We start from the raw sequence: 13964 nt of genomic DNA, 5'->3' as shown, positions 1-13964 counted from the left end.
AACTGAGCACTCACACACTCCCTACAGTAACTTTAAATACTATTTTCCTTCCTCATCTCTTAAAATTCTTTGTCCCCATCATGACAATTGTAATATATTTTTTTCTATTCTAATTTGGCCAGTGAGTTTTCTAAAGTCAGGTTCAATTTCTACTTAATTTAGCAATGCCCACGAGTGCATCTAGAATGTTACATTAGGTAGCATAGGTGTTCAATAACTGAACATAATCATTTCAAACCCCCATCATTGATTAGAGGCATTTAATAAATGCCCATTCTGAATTTTTAAAAACTTTTCCTTAGCTGTCTAAAGCAATTTATTAGTCATCATTATGTTAATAGAATCTATGAAATATTAGTTTCTATCCACGTTTCAAAAATTTATACTGTGAAATTTCTCATTGCTTATGACCTCTGCTTCTGGAATGAATTAAATAATTTGATTAATTATTTCAGTTTTAATTTGAAATAAGACAATATAAGAGTGAAACAAATCTCTGTTTCCAATGTTTCAGAATAAAATATTGTTATTGTTCTAGGAGCATTGTACCATAGTATAGTAAAATATATTGCATGCCTAGTCTCTTCTTCCTTGAGATGTCCTTATCTTCTGGCTCATTCCTACAATATTACAGCTGATTACACATGTATTTGTTGGATATACTATTAATGATGATTTTACTTATATAGAACTTGTTCTATTTTAATCTTTATTCTCTCAATTAAGTAACTAATGATTTAATTGTGAAGTTCTGATTTCAATATTATAGAGGTTATATGTTTTTTGTGGGAAAGGACATAAGTGTGGAAGCAATATGCAGACACCCAAGGGCCAAAGGAATAACGAGTCTGTCTTAAGGAAATCCCATCCCTTGGCTTGAATTTTTATGAATTTAAGGCATAACTACTTATACTTACCCTCAACCAAAATCTATAGATAAGTGTATCAGTTCCCTCACAAGACTCATCACAAAACATTTGCAATAAGATGCAAAATGGTAGAGTAGGGAATGACAGCTGTTACTCCAAAAACTGCAGGAAGGTAGGCAGTTTTACCTAGTAGGAGGAAAGTCATGGAATCATGGGAGCAATTGGAGAATACAACTAGCAAGTGGGCCCAGATGCCCAGGCTAAAGGGAAGGTGAAGAACAAAGGGAACTCAAACCAGCAGACAGATGGCTCATAATGCCAAGGAAGCTAGAGGTTTACTGGATGGAAGACCAGTGCTCAGGAAGTCAAAGAGTGAAGGAAGCCCTCAGGCAGCCAAGGAAGCATCCAGTTACCCAGTGGGCTCTTGAAGTGGGGGAGCTGCCCAGCAAAGAATTTGGGACCAGCAGTCAGCCAACTCGGGGAGAGAAGAGTAGGGATGTAGGAGGTAGGATAGGCAGTCCAGAGAGGGGCAAAAGGAGGAAAGACACAACCTGGCCAGAGCCGAATGGCTCCAGAGAGAGGGAAAGGTTGTCATACCTACCCGTCCTGGAAGAGAGAGAAACTGGGTCAGTGAGAGGGTAGACTGACAGGCACTTAATAGTCCTGGAGAGTGAAGCCAGGGATGGCAACCAACAAACCAACAGAAGTCAAACTAGCCTGAGGGAAAATCACAGCACACACCAAACTGTATACATCTTAATAGGTCTACCTCAAGACATGTATTTATCAAATTGCCCAATGTTCAAGACAAAGATAGAATATTGAAAGCAGCAAGAGAAAGGAGATACATCACATACAATGGAAGCTTGATAAGATTAAGTGTTGATTTCTCACCTAAAACCATGGAAGCATGAAATGGTATGGCATAAAGTACTAAAAGAAAAAGCTTCTAGCCAACGGTTCTCTATTTTGCAAAGTGGGCATTCAAAAATGAGAGATATTTCCAAATATTCACAGATAAACAAAAAATAAGAGAGCTTGTCTATAAGAAATATGCCCTTCAAACAATATTAAAGAGCGCTCAGCCAGTTGAATGGGAAAAGAAAAAGAGGAGCTAGAGAGTTGGATGAGAGTGTGAGAACAAACCAAAAGATAAAAAGAGAAATAAAAGCATCACTTGGCATACATAAAATTAATGAAATATGGTGAATGTAAGTAATTCCTTGGCAGTAGTGACTTTTAATATAATGATTAAACTCTCCAATAAAGAGCCACAGATTGACAGAATGGATAAGGAAATATGCCCCATCTATATGCTGTTTATAAGAAACCCATCTTAGGCCCAAGGACTTGAGGGGGTTTAAAGTGAATGGTTAGAAAACAATTTTAAAAGCAAACAATAATCAAAAAAGGCTGAGAGTAGCTATATTAATACCAGACATAATAGAATTTAAATGCAAGACTATTGTAAGAAAAAAGAACACTATATGTTAATAAAAGGGTACTCTATCAAGAAGAAAAAAGAATCATAAACATTTATGCACCTAATGAGGGCACCTAGAAAGACATGAGGCAAACCTTGATAAAAGTAAGTGGAGAAATAGATGCCTCTACAATTACAGTGTGGATCTTTAATACACCATTAACACCATTAGACAGATCATCTCAACAGAGGATCAGTAAGAAACAGAGACCTTGAATATTACATTAGAGGAGCTGGACCTAATAGACATATACAGAACATTACACCCCAATACAGTTGGACAGACATTCTTCTTGAGTGCACGTGGATCATTGTTCAGGATAAACCCCATGTTTGACCACAGAACAACAGTGTATTCAGAAAGATTTAAATTATACAAATAACTTCTCTGATCTCAAGGGAATGAATCAGTAAGGGGCAGAGAAGCAGATTAGTCACAAAGATAGGGAAGTAAAAAACACACTCTTCAACAATCTGTTAGAAAAGGATGAAATTGCAAAAGAAATAAGAAACCATCTAGTGATGATCAAAAATTACAACACAGCTGGGGTTTTAGATATATTTAGGGGATTTGAATCTCTGGACTGATAATATGACACCCAGGCCCAGAGCTTCAACAGACTTCAGCTCCTACACTTTGATTTATTGGACTTACCCCACTCAGCTAACATGGAGTTGAAGAAGGTCAACCACCACACCATGGAGCCTAGAGTGTCTACAACTGAAAGCAGGAGGAGTGCATCCAGTATCCATGTGGAATCTAAGCCCCCACTTGACATAGATGTGCAATGGACACAACTAATCCAATGTCCACAGAGAAAATGTGGAATGGGTGTGGGAAGGGTAGCCATGGTGGCTGCTGGGTTTGGGGAATGGGAGGAAGAGATGAGATGTGGAGGTGTTTTCGGGACGTGGAGCTGTCCTGGGTGGTGCTTCATGGGCAATTACGGGACATTGTAGATCCCCCCAGGGCCCACTGGATGGAATATGGGAGAGTGTGGGCTATGATGTGGACCATTGACTATGGGGTGCAATGATGCTCAGAGATGTGCTTACCAGGTGCAATGGATGTGTCACGATGATGGGAGAGAGTGTGGCTGTGGGGGGAGTGGGGGGTGGGGGCAGTGGGGGTGAATGAGACCTCATATTTTTTTAATGTAATCTTTAAAAATAAATAAATAATTTTAAAAAATTACAACACAAAGTATCAAAACCTGAAGGATGCAGCACAAGCTGTACAGAGAGGAAAATTCATAGATATAGATGCCTATATTTAAAAAGACAAAAGAGATGAAATGAAAGTCCTAAATGCACACTTGGGGGAATTAGAAAAGAACAACAAACTAACTGCAAAGCAAGTAGAAAGAAGGAAATAACATAGATTAGAGCAGAGCTAAATGAAATAGAAAATAAGAAAGTGCTAGAAAAAATAAGCAAAACCAAAAGCTGGTTCTTTGAGAAGATTAATAAAGTTGACAAAACCTTAGCTGGACTAACAAAGAAAGAAAAGGAAAGAAGATGTAGATAAATAAAATAAGAAATGAGGAAGGGGATGTGATCACCAACCCCATAGAACTAGAGTATCATAAGAGGATACCTTCAAAAGTTGTAAGCCAATAACATGGATAATTTTGAGGAAAGGAAAAACTTCCTTGATGCACACAAGCAGCCTACATTGACAAAAGGAGAAACTGATGAACTCAACAAACCAATCACAAGTAACAAGATAGAATCAGTCATGAAAAACCACTCAAGAAGAAGAAGAGTGTAGGACCCCATGGGTTCACAGATGAATTATACCAAACATCAGTAAAGAACTAACACCAAAAAAAGACATGGAGGTAACATTGCCTAACTCATTCTAGGATGTCAACATCACCCTAATAACAAGGCAAACAAAGATGCCAAGAGAAAGGAAAACTATGGACCAGTCTCTCCAATGAGCTTAGATGCTAATGTCCTCAACAAAATACTTGTTAAACATATTTAACTGCACATTAAGTGAATTATACAAATTATATCAAGTGACAAAGTGGATTATACAAAATTATATCAAGTGACAAAGTGGATTATACAAAATTATATCAAGTGACAAAGTGGATTTCATCCCTGGTATTCAAGGATGTCTCAACATAAGAATCAATCAATGGAATACACCATATAAAGAGATTGAAAAAAAATCCACATGATCATCTTAAAAGATGCAGAAAAAGCATTTTGCAAAATAAAGAACCTTTTTATGATAAAAACAGAACAAAAGGTATGAACAGAAGGAAGCTTTCTTAACATGATAAAGGGTATATATATATATAAAAGACATCTAACATCATATTCAAAGGTGAATTCCTAAAATCTTTCCCTCTAATATCTGGGAAAAAAAATAAGGATGCACACTGTTGCTGCTCTTATTTAACACTATGTTAGAAATACTTGCTCAAGCACTTAAGTAAGAAAAATATGTAAAAGTCATCCAAACAGGAAAGGAAAAAGTAAAAATTTCCCTATTTACAAATATCATGATTGTTTATATTGAAAGCCCAGGGAAATCTACAATAAATGAGTTCAGTAAAGTAGCACGTTATATGATTAATGTAGTAAGTAGCATTTTCATTCACCAATAATGAGCAACCTGAGGAGGAAATTTTTAAAAATCTCATTTATAATAGCAATTATAAGAATCAAATAATAGGGATAAATTTACCTAAAGATGTAACAGACTTATATGCAGAAAACTACACAGCACTGTTAAAGGAAATCAAAGAAGGCATTAAAAAAAATGGAAGAATATTCCCTGTTCCTGGAGAGGAAGACTAAACATCATTAAGATGTCTATCTTATGCAAAATGATTTACAGATTAAACACTATTGCAATAAAATTTACCACAGAAATTTTTAACTGAATTGGGAAAGCAAACTTTGAAATTTATTTGGAAAGGCAAGGGGATCCAAATAGCCAAAGACATATTGAAAAATAAAAAAATAAAATCAGAGGAATCACTTTAAAATATACTAAAAGGCAATAGAGGTCAAAACTGCACAGTATTGACACAAGGATAGTCATACTGACCAATAGAATCTAATTGAGAGTTCTGATATAGATCCTCACATACACTGTCAACTGATATTGGACAAGCCCAGCAAGCCTACTAAACTAGGTAAGAATGGTCTCTTTGACAAATGTAGCTGGGAGAACTGGTATCCAGAACCAAAAGATTGAGAAAGGAACCCCATCTCACAATTCATACAATAATTAACTCAAGTTGAATAAAAGATTGAAATATAAGAATGAGAACATAAATCTCTTGAAAGATAATGTAGGGAATCATCTACAAGATCAAATTGTAGGAAATGGTTTCATGAACTTTATACACAAAGCATTATCAATAAATGAAAAAAAAATTGGACTTCTTTAAAATTAAAAAGCTTTGCACCTCTAAGTAGTTTGTCAAGAAAGTGAAAAGGCAGCATACTCCATGGAAGAAAATATTTGGTAACCATATATCTGATGGAGGTCTAATATAGCATATATAAAAAACCCTAAACCTCAAAATAAAAAGACAGAAAAGCTATTTAAAAATGGGTAAGTGATTTGAATACACACTTCTAAAAAAGAAATTCTAATTGCTAAAAGCACATGAAAAGATGCTCCAAATCACTAGCTATTAGGGAAATGAAAATAAAAACTACAAGGAGATATCATCTTACACCCATTAGACAGGTGGTTATCAAAAAAAACACAGAACTACAAGTGTTGGAGAAGGTGTTGAGGAATGGGAACAGTTATCCACTACTAGTGGAAATGTAGAATGTTGCAGCCATCATGGAGGACAGTTTGGCAGTTCCACAGGAAAAATACTATAGAACTGCCATATGATCCAGCAATCCCACTGCTGGGTATATACCCAAAAGAATTAAAGCAGGAACAAGAAGAGTTAAAGGCACACCAATGTTCAAAGCAGCATTATTCACTTTTGCCAAAAGTTGGAAACTAACACAAATGTCAATCAACAGATGAAGGGATAAACAAATATTGGTATATAAACACAGTGGTATATTACTCAGCTGTAAGAAGGAATGCAGTGTTAACACACAGAATTACATGGATGTATCTTGAAGACCTTATAATGAGTGAAGCAAGCCAGTCACTGAAAGACGAATATTACATGACATCACTAATATGAATTAAGGTAGTTGAGCTGACTCACAGAGATAGAGTCTGGAAAATAGGTACCAGGAGATAGAAAGGGAGAATAAGTTTGTGAGCCAATGCCCAGATGGGAAAAATTTATGATAATGTGGAAAGCTACTGTGCAGTGGATGGGCATGAAAGTGGTATAGTGGTACAGTGATGATTTTGGGTAGGGAAGTGCTAGAGTTTGAGGGAGTTAGTGTGGGAAGGTGGGTTGGGTTGTCCATGAAACTGAGAGGAGAGATAGGGGAGGGAACAGGTGATCTCTGGGGATTTGTGGGTACATGGTTGAAACAACATTGGGAATATTCTTTTGAGAAATATTGCAGGGAAGGATTACTGGTTTAGGATGGGGATATGTGTGGCATGCAGGACTGGGCACCCCTGGGGCAGGCTATTAGGGAGTATGTGAAAGTTTACCTTGTCAGAGTTTGCTGTATCTCTGTGTGGAGGCCCACAGAGTGAGTAGGAATTTGTTGGATTCCCATACTGATGAGTCCTTCTATGTTCTCAAATAATAGGGCTGGATTTTCGTAGGAGCATAGGCAGTGCCTAATGGGGAAAGATGGGCCAGTAGGTCAAGCCCTCAAAGTTGTTGCAAGTAGTAATGAAGCTGGTGGTTGTCATGGTTTTGAGGGGAGAGAGAGGAAGAAATAATTGTATTGGAACATGTGTATTTGAATGTTGATGGAATTGTTCAACATGATCTCACAATGATGGATACAGGCCATGTTAGGTGGAGTGAACCTCATTATCCCAGGGTCCACAGATGGAGGAATAAAATATGACTAGAGTGGACTTACTGATATTCTACTATAGAACTATTGTGACTCTAACAATGAAAGAAATTGTATCATTGATGTGGAGACAGTGGTCACAGTAGTTGCTGAGGGCAGGGAGAGGGAAGAAGAGAAATGATATGGAGCCATTATCAGGACTTGCTGTTTCCTAAATGATAGTGCAGGGTTTGGAGGGGAGAGAGAGGAAGAAATAATTGTATTGGAACATGTGTATTTGAATGTTGATGGAATTGTTCAACATGATCTCATAATGATGGACACAGGCCATGTTAGGTGGAGTGAACATCATCATCCCAGGGTCCATAGGAAGGAGGAATAAAATATGGACTAGGGTGGACTTACTGATATTCTACTATAGAACTATTGTGACTCTAACAATGAAAGAAATTGTATCATTGATGTGGAGACAGTGGTCACAGTAGTTGCTGAGGGCAGGGAGAGGGAAGAAGAGAAATGATATGGAGCCATTATCAGGACTTGGTGTTTCCTAAATGATAGTGCAGGGACAGATATTGGACATTATATATCCTGCCATAACCCACTGAATGGACTGGGGGAGAGTGTCAACTGCAATGTCAATTATAATCCATGCAGTACAACAGTCCTCCAAAATGTACTCACCAAATGCAATGTGTTGGAAACTAAGGAACAGTGGCCTCTCAAGGAGAGACGTGCTGTCTCCATGCTGGTGCTGTCTCCGTGACTATGCTTGCAACCTAAGGAATGCTGTGATTGGGAATTCCCAGCAAATGGGTTGAAACTGTTAAAGGCTGAAAGAAAAGATGAGCTCATATCTTATGTAATATATAGAACACTTAGACTTTGTACCTTGAGATAAGATTTTTTTAAAATTCCTTAGACAATGGGTAATGCTGATAGTTAATAGTGTTGCTCCTTAATGTCATGTACGCTTTGATAATGCTAATGTTTATGCTTAATCATGTAGGCTAGTGTTTGTGTGTACAGGCACGTACACTGGGGTATATAAGAGCCCCTTGTAATCAATAAAGTTGTCTGAGGAGTCATTACTCGCAGACTCGCTGATCCCAGCTCTCTCCTTCTTTCTCCTTGTTTCTTTCTCCCTTTTCTCTTTCTTTCATTCCCGATACCCTTCAGGTACAAACCTCCAACAGCAATGAATATGCCACAATGATGAAAGAGGTAGTTGATGTGGGAGGAGTGTGGGAGAAGGGTGTGGGATGTAGGGGAACCTCTTATATTTTTTAATGTAAAATTTTTTGTGATCTATGTTTCTTTAAAAAAAGATAGTGAAAAAATTAAATTAAAAAATTATAAAAGTGCATGGTCCAAAATGTAAACCATAATAGAATCATTGACCATGGTTCAAAACAATGTTTCAATATTTGTACATAAGTTGTAACAAGTGTACCACCCCCATGTAAAATGTTTTTAATAGGGGAAAGGGGAAAACAGCTGTAAGTGAATCCCCTATAATCTGTATGTGACTTTTCTGTAACCTAAATGTTCTTTGAAGACCATATGAAAAAATAAGACGGCAGGGGAATAAACAGAAAAAACTGTTAGCACACATACAAAACAACATATCTTAGAGTGATGAGAGACATAATGTCAAGAAGTTATTTTAATTTTATGTTTTTATTTATTTTTATTAGTCAATAATGTTTTTAAACATTATTTGCATTTTATTTGTTATTTTTAAAACTATCATAATTCTTTCTTTTTTGTATTAATTTCATTTGGTTATTTTCCTGGCTTCATTTTTTTAAGATTTATTTTATTCCGTTATTTATTCCTCTCCCCTTGTTGTTTCTTTGCTTGGGGTTTGCTCTCTCTGTCCATTTGCTGTATGCTCTCTGTATCTGCTAGTCTGCTCTTTAGGAGGCACTGGAAATTGATCATGGGACTTCTGATGTGGGAAAGAGGCATTCAATTACTTGAGCCACCTCAGTTACCTGGTTTGTTGTGTATCTCATTGTCTTTCCTCTAGGTCTCTTTGTTGCATCTTCTTCCTGCATCAGCTCACCACACCTGCCTGTCATGCCAGTTTGCCATGGAGGCCATAGGAACCAAACCTGGGACCTCCCATGTCATAGATGGAAGCTCAATCCCTTGAGGCAAATCTTCCCTGCTGGTTTCATATTTGAAGAAGTTTTTGGATCACAGAGGAGTTACAAATGTGGCAGGGGAGGATCATTGTTGTAAGTTGTCAATGATAGGGGATGCATGGGAAGATGGTCACCTGGGGCATACTTATAAGGCATATGAATGTGTTCAAGTGTTTGTGGAGCATTGTCACGGTGGGTCACCGCATAGTAAGAATATTGATTTCTCACCCTGGGGAACTCTGCCACATTCTTTAATTGGACAGCAGGAATCCCATGAATCCAGGAGCACTAACTATTGAAGGAGGATGGACCATTGATAAAGATAGACTCTTGATATTGATGACTATACTTATGAACTTTACTTTTGAAATTGAAACTGCCTAGTATTATTGGGTGTCTAAGACTTACCTCCTGAGATCCTCCTTGTTGCTCAAATATGGCCTCTCTATAAGCCAAATTCAGCATATAAATGCATTACATTTCCCCTGATGTGGGACATGACTTCTGGGGATGAGCCTCCCTGTCTCCTGCAAGCTCCATGATGTTAACACAAAGGGACTCAGGTATATGCTGCACAAAAAATAGATTTGTGCCACATGTGAGGAAGCTTGGGCATAAGAATCCCCCAAATTTGAACTCTATTACTATCAAGTTTGCAATAATAGTTTTTCCTCAGCAGAAGGATTTACCTATATTACAGTCATCAGGTAATTATAATGACATTTGCCCCAGAAATATAAATTAATACCCTCTTGAAGGCTGTCTTGCAGTACAAGATCTTTAAGAGGTTGTTGATGTGGGAGGAGTAGGGTGAGGGGGTGGGGGGTATAGGGGGGCCTCTTATATTTTTTGAATGAGAAGAAAGAAATAAGAAAAGAAAGAAAGAAGGAAGAAAGTAAGGAGGGAAGAAAGAAAGAAAGAAAAAGAAAGAAAGGAAAGAAAAAAGAGAAAGAAAGAAAGAAAGGAAAGAAAGAAAGAGAAAAAGAAAGAAAGAAAGAAAGAAAGAAAGAAAGAAAGAAAGAAAGAAAGAAAGAAAGAAAGAAAGAAAGAAAGAAAGAAAGAAAGAGAAAGAAAGAAATTTATATTGGAATAAAGCTGATACAGATGTTAGAAATTTGAGGTACCCACTGAGAAATATATCCCAATAGGGACACCTTTCACTTTAAAAGATGGGAAAAATCAATCCCATGATCAAAAATTTTTGAGGATTTTTTCTTTAAGTTTCATCTTTCTGGTGTGGCAAATGGGATTGCTAAAAATTAAGATGATAGGTAGAAATGGTAAGAATAAACAGCTCCAAGGATGGGGAGATGTTAATCTATATGACAAAATAGCAAGTGAGAGCAAATGAAATCAAATTATGATTCACTTTCAGAATACACTGAGTTTTCAGTTGTTTTTGGAAAAACATCAATCCATACTCCTACCACATAAAAAATCAATTCTTGATGAATGGCTGATTGAAATTTTAAAAACCAATAATGAAATATTTATTAGAAAACAAAGGAGAACATTTTTGTGGTCTTAGAACAGGAAAATATTCACAGAGGAACAAATAAATTAGAGGGGTAAAGGCAAATTAGATTGTAGTGGAATTAAGAGTTAATCAGAGAGAGAGAAAGAGATGTGGGGACAGGGAAGTTAAGCACTTGTTTTCAGAATTCATAAAGAATGTTTACAAACCAATAAGAGAATGACAGACAATTCAATCAAGAAAAAATGAACAGAGTAAATGAACAGGCGTTTCCCAAAAAGAGTCAGAAAATGGCTGATAAACACGTGAAAACATATTCAACTCCTTTAGTAAACCATTAGCTCATAGCATGACACAACAACCAGAAGGCTAAAATGAAAATGGGGGGAAAAAATCATATATAAGCAATTATGTGGTTAAATAAGAAATATCATACACTGATGGTTGGTGTGAAAATTCTTACAAAATTATAGTATAACAGTTTGGCAGCATCATCTGTGTTGGAAAGGATGTAAACATGATGAATAATTTCAGCAATACACATATATGCAACAAAAATTCATACATTTCACCAAAACACAAATTCTGCCATTTGAATACCTACACTAATGATCATAGCTCCATAGTGAAAATTAAATGCACATAAACAATGGATTATATTAAAAATTTGATAATGACACAATGGAATCTTATACAACAATGCTAATGAATGATCCACAATAACTTGTAACTGTACAGATCAAGATACAAACAACATATGGAATAGAAACTCAACATACAAAGGTTTTATTGCTAAATGATTCCATTTATGTAAAGTAAAATGCAGAAGGAACTCTTCAATGATAATAGCAGTCAGACTACTGTTACTAATGTGGATAGTGGCATGGAGGAAACATAAAAGGATACTACAGCATATCAATATTCTGACTTTTGAGTAATGTGACAGTTTGCAATCATTTCTATGAATCCCAGAAAGAGAAATATTATGTTTGTAAACTATTCTATTTTTCTGGGTGTGTTATCCTTTGATTATATTAGATACATTTGAGGGACCCTTAATTTACCTCTTAAGAGTAGGTTTTTGATTCTACCATGTGGGAAAAGCTTGACTCAGGTTGAGACCCTTACTCCTGGTGGGTCAATATAAATTGACACTCAAGAAGAAACATTGGGAAGAGAGAGAGCTCTGTCAAAGTTTATCCTGGGGCTGCAGGGAGAGATGAGCCATTCGTCTGAGATTTTGCAGCTGATCTTGGGAAGAGAACCATACAGCTGAGCCTGTATAGAAGGCTCAGAAATAAATGAGCTCTATGTTGAGAGAGAGAGGAAGCCCTGAGAGACAGGCCTTATGCCAGCCTGCAGCTGAGAGAGAGGAAGTCCAGAGGGGAAGACTGGACACTTGGAGAGATCAGTGACCAGCTTGCTTCAACACTTGGCAACTGACTTTGGTGGGAAATCAACCTTGAGTTGAACTCTTTAGGGCCTTGTGACAGTAAGCTTTTACCCCAAGTAAATACCTTTTACAAAAACCAAAAGATTTCCGGTATTTTGCATTGACACTCCATTGGCAGACTAATACAATTGGTTTGCTCAAGTTTTGGAAGATCATTGAGTTCTCCATGTAACATCAGTACATACATCTTATATATAGTCTTAAATACATATAAGTAATGTAAAAAGTTGGTAGAAGGTAACTACAGATGCAAGTTAGAGATTTTGTGGTTTTGATTCCAGACCACCACAATAAAATTAATATCACAATACAGTGATCAAACAAAGTTTTTGGTTACCCAGGGATATAAACTATGTTTATGCTGTACTATAGTCTATGAAGTGTGCAATAGCCTTATGTCTAAAAAAATGTACATACCTTAATTTAAAAACTTCTTTATTGCTAAAACAAATGCTCACCATCATCTGATTCTTCAACAAGTCAATCTTTTTCCTGGTTGAAGGTCTTTCCTATAAGTAAATGGCTGCTGAATGATAACAGTGGAGGTTGCTGAAGTTTGGATTGGCTGTAACAATTTATTAAAATAAGACAACTGGACAATAGAGAGGAGACAACTGGGGGAGGGGAGAGAAATAAATAAAAAATAAATCTATAAAAAAGACAATTACTTTTGCCACATTGATTGACATTTTCACAACAGATTTTTCTGTAGTATTCATGCTGTCTGATAGCATTTTACATCCAGTAGACATTATTTCAAAATTGGAATCAATCCTTTCAAACCCTGTTGCTACTTTATCAGTGAAGTTGGTATAATTTTCCAAATCTCTTCTCATTTCAGTAATGTTCACAGCATCTTCACCAGAAAATAATTCTATCTCAAGAAACCTCTTTCTTTCCTCACACATAAAAAGCAACTCCTTATCCATTCAAGTTTTAATATGAAATTGCATGTTTAATTCTAGTAATCTTACTATTTCCATATCTGCTGTGACATCCTTCCCTAATATCTTCAATGCCTCAAAGTCATCCATGAGGGTTGGATGACTTTTGATGTTGATATTTTGATCTCCTCCCATGATCCATGTTTGTTCTTTGTGGCATCCAAAATAAGTAATCCTTTCCAGAAAGTTTTCAACTTACTTTTCCCTGATCCATATGAGGAATCTGTTTATGGCAGTTATGGCTTACAAAATCTATTTCTTAAATAATAACCCTTGAAAATCAAAATGAACTCCTTGATACATGCACTGCAAATGGATGTTGTGGCAAAGTCATGAATTTCATTGCACATGCTCATCAGTGCTCTTGGGTGAACAGGTGTGTTGTCAATGAGCTGTGATATTTAGAATGGATTTTTTTATTCTGAGCAGTAGGTCTCAACAATGGGCTTAAAATATTCAGTGAATCATGTTATAAACAGATTTGCTGTCAACCAGGCTTTGTTATTCCATTTACAGAGCACAGGTAGAGTAGGTTTAGCATAATTCTTAAGGGCCCTAAGATTTTCAGTGTGGTAAATGGCACTGACTTCAACCTAAAGTCAGCAGCTTTATTTTCACCTAATATTAGAGTCAGCCTGTGCTTTCAAGCATTAAGTCAAATCAAG

This window comes from Dasypus novemcinctus, chromosome 28 (assembly GCF_030445035.2).
Source record: "Dasypus novemcinctus isolate mDasNov1 chromosome 28, mDasNov1.1.hap2, whole genome shotgun sequence".
NCBI classification, from domain to species: domain Eukaryota; kingdom Metazoa; phylum Chordata; class Mammalia; order Cingulata; family Dasypodidae; genus Dasypus; species Dasypus novemcinctus.
Note: the sequence above shows the minus strand (reverse complement) of the source record.